The 13,187-nt window shown below is 40.5% G+C and overlaps 1 protein-coding gene across 1 annotated transcript in view; it reads left to right on the top strand.

The window, feature by feature from the left end:
* Nucleotides 1-13,187, top strand: part of MALRD1 (MAM and LDL receptor class A domain containing 1) — an 837,423-nt gene that overhangs the window by 421,742 nt on the left and 402,494 nt on the right. The window lies entirely within an intron of this gene.

Below are 13,187 nucleotides of genomic sequence, written 5' to 3'. Positions count from 1 at the left end.
GAAGAATAAAGAAGAAAAAAATAAAAATAATAAGTAAAAATCTGTTGTATTAAGTGGAGCGAAGACTAAATACAATGGAGACCTTGGGTTGGGAGGAATGCTAGTGAGTTAAAAAGCAACGTAAAAAGTACCCAAAATGCCACAAAAATAAACAAACAATAAAAAACAAAAACAAAAGCGAAAAAGAAAAATAAAGCCAAAAAAAACCCTTGAGTCCCAAATTAACTAATTTGTTCGTGATTGAGGATTAAATGGGAGGAAAGTAAAACGAGAAAAGAAAAAACGAATAGAAAGGAAAAAATAAGAAAAAGAGAAAAACGAAAGAAGAAAAAAAAAAGGAAGAGAAAAAAACAAAATAAAGCAAAACAAACAAAAAAAAAAAACAAAAGAGGAGAGAGTGAGAGTTAAGTGTTTTGGAGTATAACCTTAAAGGAGGGTGAGGATGAAGAAGAGAAATAAAATGTAACACTCATGGGTAGTGTAGTTCAAGAAAAGGGAAGCATAAGATGGGCAGAGAATAGAAGGACCGAGGTGGAGGAAATAGAAATAATAATATTAAAGGCAATAAGATAGAAGAAACAAACAACAACAAAAAAAAAATTAGTGGAACAAGTTGTAAAGTCTGTGGATTTTTCTTGATTTTGAGAGGTTAACTTCTTCCTTTTTCTTTTCTCTCCCTTTTCCTGGTCGGTGACTCTGTACCCCAGGCTCTGCCCCTGTGTCACACTTAGGTAGGGATTTGCAGTTGATGGGATTCTATGGCAATGTCATATAATTGGCTTTAGTCTTGCTGGTAGTCAAGGCTTGTTGGCGTTTGCAGGGTCCAACGATGAGAGAGTTTGATTTCCTGGAGTCTCTCTCCTAGTCCCCCCTTCCTGAATTAGCAGCCTGGTGATCCAGCTATAAGGCTGCAACTGCTTCTGCCTGGGGAGTAAGAGGCTCAAAGAGCTGGGAAATCCCCACTCTATCCCCACTCAGCGCAAGGCTTTGGGAAAGGCTCTGGCAATCAGAGCCTCCAGTGTAATCAGGCAGGCAGGAGTGGGAGTCAATTGTTGTCAAGGTGACTGTTTAGCACCTAGCATTCAGTTGGACCACTCAACCCAGGCTTTCCACACTTTGTAGCCTGTTTTGGTTGGGAAGAAGAGGCACTAGTCTCTGCTTGCGACTAGTGTAGTATAGATCTTATTATCTGCCAAGTCCCTCTTGTTAGTGTTTATCCCTGAATATGGAGGCTCTATCAATCAGAATTTGCCCCCGCCCCTTTAGCGAGAGGCACTAAAAAATATCACGCCTCTTGTCTTGGATCGCTGAACTGAGAGAGATCTTATCAATTAGAACCCGTGGGTGCGCAGATTTCATGGGTTAAGCTAATTTCAGTGATTGGGTCCGCAGCTGTGCTCCCAAAGGTATTTCAGGCTTCCTGAGTGCCCCTCCCCCAACGCTTGATTGTTAGCTTGAATGGCTGGGTGAGGTGCCCCGCCCGCGGAGAGAATCTCCCAAGTAGGGAAGACCGCCTTGGCGCCTCTCCTGCTCGCCCCGCCGCTGGCGGCTGGGACGCACCGGCCGCAGGATAATGGGGCACCCTGGGTGTGCGGGCCAGTAGGGCGCTCTGGGCGTGTGGATTGCCCAGGGCACGCGCACGAATGGGGTGCTCCGGGCACCGGTGGCTGGGGTCTCTCACTCGCAGTGCACGGGCCGCTGGGAACGTTAGCAGTGCTCGGTCTGCAACCAGACCGGGCGCGCGCCGGCGGCTGCTCGCCGCTCCCGATTGTGGGCGGTACTCGCTCTGCAACCGGACCGGGCGCGCGCCGGCGGCTGCTAGCCGCTCCCGAGTGTGGGCGGTGCTCGCTCTGCAACTGGACCGGGCACGCGCCAGCGGCTGCTCGCCGCTCCCGAGTGTGGGCCGACTCACCGCAGGCGCACTCCCTCCACGGCTCTCGAGTGTGGGCGGAATTCGCTCTGCAACCGGACTGGGCGCGCGCCAGCGGCTGCTCGCCGCTCCCGAGTGTGGGCTGACTCACCACAGGCGCCCTTCCTCCGCGGCTTGAATGAACGTCTCTGCGATAGCTTCCTCTACACCCTCGTTTCTCAAATTCAAGTGATAACAGTCCTTTCGCTTTCAGTTTGTGTGGAACTCCGGAGTGCTCCGAGGATAAATTTTTCTGTTTCTAGTTGATAAATTTGATGTGATTTTGGGGAGATCTGTCAGACGCGCTGCTCACGGCGCCATTTCCGTGACGTCACCTGTATGTAACCTTTTATCTCTGCTTTGATTTCTTCTTTGACCCACTCAATTTTTAAAAGTATGTTGTTTAGTTTGACATTTTTGTGGATTTGTTTACTTCCTTTTTTTCAGTTGAATTCTTGTTTCAAGGCTTTATGATCAGAGAATATGCTTGGTATAATCTCAATCTTTCTGAATTTGTTGATGTTATTTTTGTGGCCCAACATATGATCAGTGCTTGAGAATGTTCCATGTACACTAGAGAAAAATGTATACTCTGACACTTTGGGATGAAATATTCTGTAGATGTCTATCATATCCAATTGTTGTAGTGTTTCATTTAAGGCCAATATTTCTTTATTGATTTTCTGTTTGGATCAACAATCTAGAGCCATCAGTAGTGTATGGAAGTCTTCAAGAATGATTGTATTTTTGTTGGTTTTTGTTTTTACGTCAGTCAGTAGCTGTTTTATATATTTTGATACTCCTTTGTTTGATGCATATATATTAAGAAGTGTTATGTCTTCCTGATTAGTGTTCTCTTTATCATTATGAAATGACTGTTTTTGTCTCTGATTACCTTTGCTATCTTGTAGTCGCATTGTTAGATATGATTATTGCTACACCTGGGTTTTTTTTTGGATGTTATTTGCTTGGAGTATTGTTTTCCATACATTTACTTTAAATTTGTTTTTATCCTTGTAGCTTAGATGTGCTTCTTGTAGACAGCATACAGTTGGATTTGTTTTAATCCATTCTGCTACTCTGTGTCTTTTCATTGTTGAGTTCAATCCAATTTCGTTTCGTGTAAATGTTGACATTTGAGGGTTTCCTATTGCCATTTTATATATTGTTTTCTGATAGTTTTGTATCTTGTTTGGTTCTTCTGTTTTATTTTTCTATCATTTCTTTTTGTTTAATTGTAATCCATACTTCTTTTCTCTGTTACTTCTTTGTTCAAGCCATGTACTTCTGTGTTGGTTTTTTCAGGGGTGGTTACCATTAAGTAATGGAAAGCATACATATCATTTTCATTGTAGTATATTATCTCAGGAGTGCTTCTGCACTCCATCCTTCTTTGCTGCTGTTAATCATTCTCCTCTCCCCTTTTTTGTTTCTCTGTCACAGATTAATCTTGTTTTTATTGTGATCTTGGTGGAGCTTTTACTTGTAGTTTTGTTTTGTTTTGTTCTTTGTGTCTTGTTGGAAAACTCCCTTTAGTATTTCCTGAAGTAGGGGTTCTCTGGTGATAAATTTCCTCATCTTTTCTGTATCTGTGAATGTTTTTATTTCTCCTTTGTATTTGAAGGAAATATTTGATGGCTATAGTATTCTTGGCTGGAAGTTCCTCTCCTTCAGAACTTTAAATATTGGTGTCTACTCTCTTCTAGCTTGTAGAGTTTCTTCTGAGTAATCTGTTAATAGTCTAATGGGCCTTCCTTTATATGTTGTTTTCCTCTTTTCCCTGGTTGCCTTGAGAATTTTTTCTTTGTCATTGGTTTGTGCCAATTTCATTATGATGTGCCTTGGAGTAGGTTTGTTAGGGTTAAGATAACTCGATGTTCTGTTTGCTTATTGAATTCGAGGGTTTAGTTGTTTCCACTGGCTTGGGAAGTTCTCATCTATTATTTGTTTGAATATGTTCTACATTCCATTTTCTCTTTTTTCTCCTTCTGATATACCCATTATTCTTATGTTGCTCTTTCTGATGGACCTACAATTCCTGTAGTGTTTTCTTATTTTCTTTAATTCATGAGTCTCTCTCCTTTTTTAAATTTTAAAAATTTTTTATATTAATTTTAATGTGGTGACCTTGAAAAATTAGGGTACATATATTCAGTGAAAACATCTCCAGATTATTTTGACATTTTATTATGTTGCATACCCCTCACCCAAAGTCACATTGTCTTCCGTCACCTTCTAACTGGTTTTCTTTGTGCACCTCCCCTCCCCACACCCCCTCTCTCTTTTTCCTCTCCCCCTCCTCACCTCCCCACCCCTGGTTACCATCACATTCTTGTCCATGTCTCTGAGTCTCATTTTTATGTTCCATCTATGTATGAATTCATATAGTTCTTAGTTTTTTCTGATTTACTTATTTCATTCTGTATAATGTTGTCAATGTCCATTCATGTTATTGTAAATGACCTGATGTCATCATTTCTTATTGCTGAGCAACATTCCATAGTATATATATACCAAAGCTTTTTAATTCACTTGTCCACTGACGGACACTTGGGCTGTTTCCAGATCTTTGCTATTGTGAACAAAGCTGCCATAAACATGGGGTTGCATTTCTCCTTTTGGAACAGTTTTATGGTGTTCTTAGGGAGTCTTTCTTCTCTTCTCTCTGTTGTACCTCTAGTTGCCTGTCTTTATGTCACTAATTCTCTCCTCTATCTGACCTGTTCTATTGGCTAAGCTTGTTACATCATTTCCCAGTTTATGAATTTAGTTTTACATCTCTGTTTGATTCATTTTCATAGTTTCAATTTCCTTGGTGAAGTATTCTTTCTGTTCATTAAATTGTTTTTCTAGCTCCCTAAATTGCCTTTCTGTACTTTTTTGTATATCCCTGAGTATTTTTAGGACTTCAATTTTAATTTCTCTGTCATTTAAGTACAAAGTTTCTACACTATTGAAATTATTTTCTATAGATTTTTTCTCATCTGTCTGAGCTAGATCACTTTCTTTTGTATCCATGATATTCAATTTCTTTTTCTTTAATGGCATTTGAAAGTGATATTGTTAATAACACTAATAAGAGTTGATAAAAAGAATTTTCTTTGAGAAAATGCAGTGAAAAACTGAAAATTCTATTGTGCTAAGTTGAACAAAAATATGTAGAGCAAAGGGCTTGGGTTTTGGGGGAATGAAAAAGAGGCAAAAAAATGAGGAAAGAACCCACAAAATGACACAACGAAAAAATTAGGATCAAGACTAAAATAATTTGTTTGTAAATGATGGTCAAATGGAGAAATAGTGTAAGAGAAAAAAAAGAGAAAAAGAAAAAATATGTAGTGATAAAGAAATACTCTCTTGTATTAAGTGGCAGAAAAATTATACAATGGACAGCTGGAGTTGGGGTAAATGCTAAAGAGATAAAAAGTGAAGTAAAAGGCACAAAAATGCCACAAAAAAATTTGAATTCAAAATAAAATAATTTTTTTGTGGGTGAGATTCAAATGAGAGAAAATGTAAAAGAGAAAAGAAGAAACAAAAAGAGAGAGAGAAAAAATTGAGTTAAGTTTTTTGGAATGTAATACTCATAGAAAAAAAAAGAATGGAAGATGTAACACCTATGGGTAATAATGTTCAAAATGAAAAGAAAAGAATAAAAAGGAAAGAGGATAAAATGACCAAGGTGGAGATAAATCACCAAATATATTGCTGTGAGAGATATCAGAGAGCTTACTGCCTATGTTTTCTTCTAAGATGCTTATATTTTTTAGGCTTACATTTAAGTCTTTTATCCATTTTTAGTTTATTTTTGTGAATGGTGTAAGTTGGTGGTCTAGTTTCATTTTTTTGTAGGTAGCTGTGCAATTTTCCCAACATCATTTGTTGAAGAGGCTGTCTTTACTCCATTGTATGCTCTTACCTCCTTTGTCAAATATCAGTTGTCCATAAAGGTGTGGGTTTATTTCTGGGTTCTCTATTCTATTCCACTGACCTATATGCCTATTTTTATGCCAGTAGCAGGCTGTTTTGAGTACAGTGGCCTTGAGGTATAACTTGATATCTCGAAGTTTGATACCTCCCCCTTTATTCTTTCTTTTCAAGATTGCTGAGCCTATTTATGTTCTTTTTTGGTTCCATATAAATTTTTGGAATATGTGTCCTATATCTTTGAAGTATGTCATTGAAATTTTAATTGGTATTGTATTGAATTTATAAATTGCTTTGGGTAATGTAGACATTTTAATGAAGTTTATTCTTCCTAACCTTTAGCACGGTATATGCTTCCACTTGTTTGTATCTTCCCTGATTTCTTTTATCAATGTTTTATCATTTTCTGAGTACAAGTCTTTAATTTCCCTGGTTAAATGTATTCCTAGGTACTTTAGTTTTTTGGATTCAATGGTGAAGGGGATTGCTTCCTTAATTTCCTTTTCTAACAGTACACTATTAGTGTATAAAAATGCCTCTGATTTCTGAGTATTAATTTTATATCCTGTCACCTTGCTGAATTCATTTATCAGGTCCAGTAATTTTTTGACTGAGACTTTAGGATTTCCTATATACTATATCATATCATCTGCTAATAATGATAGTTTTACTTCTTCTTTTCCAATTTGGATGCCTTTTATTTCTTCTCCTTGTCTGATTGCTGTGGCTAAGACTTCCAGGACTATGTTGAATAAGAGTGGTGAAAGGGGGTACCCCTGCCTTGTTTCTGATCTTAAGAGGATTGTTTTAATTTTTGCTCATTGAATATGATGTTGTCTGTGGGTTTGTCATAGATGGCTTTTATCATGTTGAGGCATGTTCCCTGTATTCCCACTTTGCTGAGAGATTTGATCATGAATGGGTGCTAGATTTTAATCAAATGCTTTTTCTGCATCTATTGAAATTATCATGTGGTTTTTCTCCTTCTTTCTGTTTATGTGATGAATCACATTGATTGATTTGCGAATATTGTACCAGCCTTGCCTTCCCAGAATAAATCCCATTTGATCATGGTATATGATTTTTTCCATATATTATTGGATCCAGTTTGCTAATATTTTGTTGAGGATTTTAGAATCTAGATCCATCAGGGATATTGGCCTATAATTTTCTTTTTATGTGTTGTCTTTGCCTGGTTTTGGAATCAGAATTATGCTCGCCTCATAAAATCAGCTTGGATGTCTTACTTCCTCTTGAATTTTTTGAAATAGCTTGAGAAGGATAGGAGTTAGTTCTTCTTTGAATAATTGGTAGAATTCAGTTGTTAAGCCATCAGGCCCAGGACTTTTCTTTGTTGGGAGTTTTTTGATAACTGTTTCAATCTCATTTGTTGTAATTGGTCTGTTTAGGTTTTCTGATTCTTCCAGATTATTTTTTGGAAGAGTACATGTTTTAAGGAATTTTTCCATTTTATCTAGGTTGTCTAGTTTTTTGGCATATAGTTCTTCATAGTATTTTCTTAAAATACTTTGTATATCTGTTGTGTCGGTTGTTATTTCTCCACTCGCATTTCTACTTTTATTTATTTGAGTCCTCTCTCTTTTTTTCTTGGTGAGTCTGGTGAAAGGTTCATCAATCTTGTTTACCTTTTCAAAGAACCAGCTCCTAATTTCATTGATTCTTTGTATTGTTTCTTTAGCCTCTATGTCATTTATTTCCCCTCTGATCTTTATTATTTCCTTCCTTCTACTAGCTCTGGGCTTTACTTGCTCTTCTTTTTCTAGTTCTTTTAGATGTAGGGTCATGTTGTTTATTTGAGCTTTTTTTAGCTTCTTAAGGTATGCCTGTAATGCCCTGAATTTTCCTCTCAGGACTGCTTTTGCTCTGTGTCATCAATTTTGAGTTGAGTTATGATCATTATCGTTCGTTTCTAGGAATTTTTTTATTTTTTATTTGATCTCATTGTTAAACCGTTCGTTATTTAATAACATTATCACTAAGCTTTGGTATTTTAATTATGATGTGTCTTGGTGTAGATTTCTTTGGGTTTCTCTTTAATGGAGTTCTCTGTGCTTCTTGAATTTGTGAGATGTTTTTCTGCATTAATTTAGGGAAGTTTTCAGCTATAATATGTTTGAACAAAGTCTCTATCCCTTGTTCTTTCTCTTCGTCTTCAGGAAGCCCTATGATACGGATGTTATTTTTATTCTTGTTGTCACAGAGCTCTCTTAGAGTATCCTCACACTTTTTGAGTCTCTTTTCTTTTTTCTGCTCTGCTTCCGTGCCTTCATTTATCTTGTCCTCTCACTCACTGATTCAATTCTCAGCTTCATCCATCCTGCTTTTAATTCCTTTCATTGTGTTCTTCATTTCTGATATTGTATTTGTCATTTCTGACTGATTCTTTTTTATTATTTCAATATCCTTTTTTATATTTGCTATCTCTTTATTTAGGTGTTTGTAATGACCATCTGTTGTTGTTCTAAGATCTTTGAGCCTCCTAAAAATCATTATTTTAAACTTTGCATCTGGGAATTTGGTTATATGTGACTCATTCAGGTCTTTTTCTGGGGATTTTTTTTTATTCATTTGTGTTGCATTTCTCTGCTTTCTTATTTTGTCTGTGTAAAAGAAGATTTTGGCCACTGGGGTCCACTATGTATGGCCTCTGAGTTTCCTAGGTGTGGTCTGTCTGCAGGCCTTCTACACCCTCTGCTGCTGCTGCCTAGGGCATTTGGGTATGGGCGATGCCGGTGCCTGCCCACTGGGGCTGTTGCTGTGGTTTCCGCCTCTCCTTCACAGGAGTGGCTGTGATCACATGCTTGGGTGTACAATCCTCGGTGGCCTCAATCTTTGCCCTGCCCCTGCGGTTGGTATTATGCTTGGCCCTGTGGGCAGGGTTGAGCACCTTTGCTCAGCTGTGGGTCTCTGCCTGATTCCAGGCTTTCGCCCTGCCCCTGTAGGAGGAGCCCGCTTATGAGACGGTTGCAAGCCTTGGCTCCACGAGCCCAGTGGGGCTGCGTGCCCACACTCAGTAGCAGGACTCTGCCTGTTCTGGGCTTTTCACTCCACCACTGCGAGAGGAGCCGGCTTCCACGTCAGGCCTCAAGCCTCGGTTTTGCAGGCGGGGCAAGGCTGCGCTTCTGCGCCTTTGCTCAAGGGCAGGTCTCCACCCCTTCTGGGGTTCCCGCCCTTCCCCCTACAGGCTGGATTGAAGACGGCCCGCAGCTGGGCTTGTCCACTTTTGCACATTCCGTCCTCCCCAGCTGGGCAAGACCGAGCTCACACCTGGGCCTCAGTTGTGGCCAGCCGGCTTCCGCCCTTGCTGACAGAACCGCACTTCCGCATCCCGCTGCCACCCGCCCTCGGGCGAGCCCTCAGCCATGTGGTTGGGGGCACTGCAGCTCAGACCCTAAGACTCACTACTGTATTCCCGAAAGCTACCTCCTTCTAAGCAACTCTGCTCTGAGTGCCACGGGAGAGCTTTTTTGGCTGGTGTCCTGCTTCCCTTTGTTGATATTGCTGTTTCCAGGGGAAATATTCACTTCAGATTTGGGGAGTGACTCGTCCCAGGGGTTAGGGTGGCTGTCTCTCAAAATGTTTCTCCCTGTGCCTCTTAGATTACATTCTCTTCCTGCTACTCCAATCCTCTCCTCTCTCCCCATCCCCCAGACCCCCGGGTGACTGGTTGTGAGAGAGGTTTTTTGCATGGTCCCTTTAAGAAGTATCCTGGGTCTGAAAAATCAGTCTCTTTCTCACAAACAGTATCCTGTCTTGTTTCCAGCTAAATACTGTCCATATGCCTCTTCTAGGCCCTGCGGCTGCAGGCTGGGGCTTTGTTCCTGGGACTCAGGACCCTCCCCTCTCTGCTAAACTCACTTCCCACCACAACAGTCTCTCCCAGCTGCCTTTTGCTCTGGGAAGCTGGGCAGCCCTCTCCATGTTTCTGCTTTTCCTACCAGTCTTAATGTGGCTTCTTCAGTGTTCCTTGGTTGAAGAGTCCTCTTAGTTTAGTCCAAAGTTGGTTTTTCCAGATGATGGTTCTTTTTTTTTTTTTTTAATTTATTTATTATTCATTTTAGAGAGGAGCGAGAGAGGGAGAGAGACAGAGAGAGACAGGGGGAGGAGCTGGAAGCATCAACTCCCATATGTGCCTTGACCAGGCAAGCCCAGGGTTTCGAACCGGCAATCTCAGCATTTCCAGGTCAACGCTTTATCCACTGTGCCACCACAGGTCAGGCAAAGATGATGGTTCTTAAAATTAGTTTGTAATCCACTTTGGTCATGGGAGGTGGAAGTTGGTACGTCCGCCAGTCCATCGCCATCTTGTCTCGAATTTTGATTTTTTTTTTCCTTTGCTTTTTTTACAGCAGGCCCCTTAACATTTCTTGCAGTACTGGTTGGTTATAATGAATTTCTTGAGTTTTTTTTTTTCTTTTTGTTCTGGGAAGCTTTTTATTTCTCCTTCAATTTTAAACAATACCTTGCTGGGTAAAGAAGTCTTGGTTGTAGGTTCTTGCTTTGCATCACTTTCAATATTTCTTGCCAATCCCTTCTGGCCTCAAGTGTTACTGTTGAGATGTCAGATGTCATCCTAATTGGGGCTCCTCTGTAGGTAGTAATTACCAGCTTTTCTCTTGCATCTTTTAGTACTCTTTCTTTGTCTCTTAACTTTGACACTTTATTATCATGTATCTTGCTGTAGGTCTCCTTGGGGTCCTCTTTAATGGAAATCTTTGTACTTCTTGAACTTGTTTGGCTTTTTTCTTCATCATTTTAGGGAAGTTTTCAGCTATGATTTCTTCAAACATGTTCTCTATTCCTTGTTTGTTCTTTTCTCCTTCAGGAACCCCTGTGATGCAGATGTTATTTCTTTTCATGTTGTCACAGAGCTCTCTTAGAATTTCTACAGACTTCTTAATCCTCTTTTCTTTTGTCATGACCTCTAAATCGCTGATTAGATCCTCTTCTTCATCCAGCCTGCTGTTAATTCCTTTTAATTTAGTCTTCATTTCTGATATTGTATTTGTCATTTCTGACTAGTTCTTTTTTATGATTTCAATGTCCTTTTTGATACTTGCTAGCTCTTTATTTAGGTGCTCATCATGTCCATCCATTGTTGCTCTAAGATCCTTGAGCATCCTAAAAATTGTTTTAAACTCTGCATCTGGTATTTTGGTTACTTTCATCTTATTCGGTTGTTTTTGGGGGAGTTTCTCTTGTTGATTCATTTGGGTCACATTTTTTTGTCTGCCTATTTTGTCTGTATTAGGTAGCACTGTCTGACTTTGAAATATTTGTGAGATCTTTGTGAAGAAGATGGGCTTGGTGGTACTGTCCTTCAGGCCACTTTTTTTCCTTGTTCTAGGAATACTTCTGGAAGGTACTATTTTTCCTTTTGTTGTATGTGAGTATTAGAGGCAGTTGGTCTTTTTGTGGGTATGTTTATCCCTTCAGGCTGGATAACTCTAAGGGTAAACCTTGATTATGTGTATTACACACTGTGGAATGTCTGTCCTATTTGGCATATTTATTCTCCACAGTGTCCTGTGCCTGCTAGACTCCACCTTTGGGTGTGCTGCTTATTTAGGTAGTTGAGTTTAGGGTTGGTGCTGTCTGCCACCCACTGCCAGTAGTGTTGGCTCTAATTCTTTTTGGTTTGGCATCAGCTGTTGTTTGTAACCCACTGTGGGCTACAAGTCTGCAGCTACTGTACTTTTTGCTGTTTGTGTCTGCATTTTCTGTGTCTTGATACTGTGAGAGGGGCCAACCTTTGTATAAGGATCAGTTTACTCCTGCTTAGAGGTAACAACAGCTCCATAAAAGCCCCTGCTCTGTAATATATTTCTCCACTTTTCAACTTCTCCTCCTATTCTTGTAGGTACCTGGTCTTCCCACAGACTCTTCTTTAGTAAGATTGTAGTGTGGACTCAGATTGGCTTCACCCAACCAACCCCTCTACAGCTTGCATACTTGGTGGGTTAGGGCAGCTGAGATTGTGAAATCAACATTTGTGAGATTCCCTACTCCAGGAGTCTCTTGGTTAGGAGCTTCGTACAGGAAACGTGGCCCCTACTCCAGTGCTTCATCCCTCAGTTACTGCTGGATACTCAAATTTTATATCTCCCCACCAAGGTGAGCAGCAGGTTCAGACTGAGTGTGGCCAATAGTTCCCTCTACAGAAGTTCTCTCTGCCAGTAAGACCACAGTCTCAGGGAGGAAGACTGAGAGAGTCCTCTCCTGGGGCTGTCTGTGCCCCTCCTGAATGTGGCTAAGCCCCTCAACCAGATCCAAGAATAGACTCACAGGGACCCACACTTTAAATGTCCATGCTCCAAGCCTCTCTTCCTTTTCCATTTGGAATCTAGCCTAGCTGAACAGAATATCTAGTTTAGCTGTCTGTGAAGCTCCACTCTATCTAATAACACACATGAGCTGCTGTGCTGGTGATGATCACAGAGAGTGAAAGTCGCCTCAACTGGGTCAGGTGTGAGGTGCTTTTCCTTAAGATACCATTCTAACAAGGGTTGTTAAATCCTGAACTGATGCTTTCCACAGCTGGCCCCTAGATGTGTCAGCCCTAGACCTCCCTAGCAGAAACCCAGTACAGAGCACTGGGAGACTCTGCCCATGACTGACCCTCAGCAACCTTCTTGGAGCTTCTAAGGCCAGTAGCTGCAGCCACCATCACAGCCACCTGGCCCGTGCGGATTTGCATTTGATTCAGACAGACGGTAATGAAACAACAGAGCCAAGAACTGGTGGGCCATTACCTTTAATTATAGCTCACACCCAGCTGGCAAGAAATACACACAGAGGAAAAACACTTCTCTTTCCATTCAGGGCTCCCAAAGCCACTGACTCATATGAGTACTCTTAGAATCCAAGGCCTACCGGCCTTATTCACCTCTGTTCCCCATCTTCTTCTCTCTGCACAAACTCTGCATAAACTGGCTTCTCTTTCAGCATTCTGCCATCTTGGCTGCCTCTCCTCTGCAATGCTGATGGCAGAATATGAGAGTGAGCGAGAGACCCCAGTCTGCCTCATTTTATAGTGTAGAAATTAAAGCCTTTAAGCTAATATACAAATAAGAAAATATCTGATACAAAGACACTTATCTGAGGCATAAATGGGATTCCTCATAAGAATGCACCACCACACATCATGTAACAGTCAAGGGTGCCAAGAAAAGCTCAGTTTTGAGAAGATTTTAATATTAAAAAGGTGGGAAAGGCTTAGTATTATAACAAAGCCTTTGGCTATAAAGACATTGTCATTCTACAGCCTGTCTCCCACACCCAATGCAAACTATAAGTGAGCAAACATATACATCATATTTATACTTATTTGACT

The sequence above is a fragment of the Saccopteryx leptura genome, chromosome 5, assembly GCF_036850995.1.
Source record: "Saccopteryx leptura isolate mSacLep1 chromosome 5, mSacLep1_pri_phased_curated, whole genome shotgun sequence".
Taxonomy (NCBI): Eukaryota; Metazoa; Chordata; class Mammalia; order Chiroptera; family Emballonuridae; genus Saccopteryx; species Saccopteryx leptura.
This window is presented reverse-complemented; position numbering and strand designations above follow the sequence as displayed.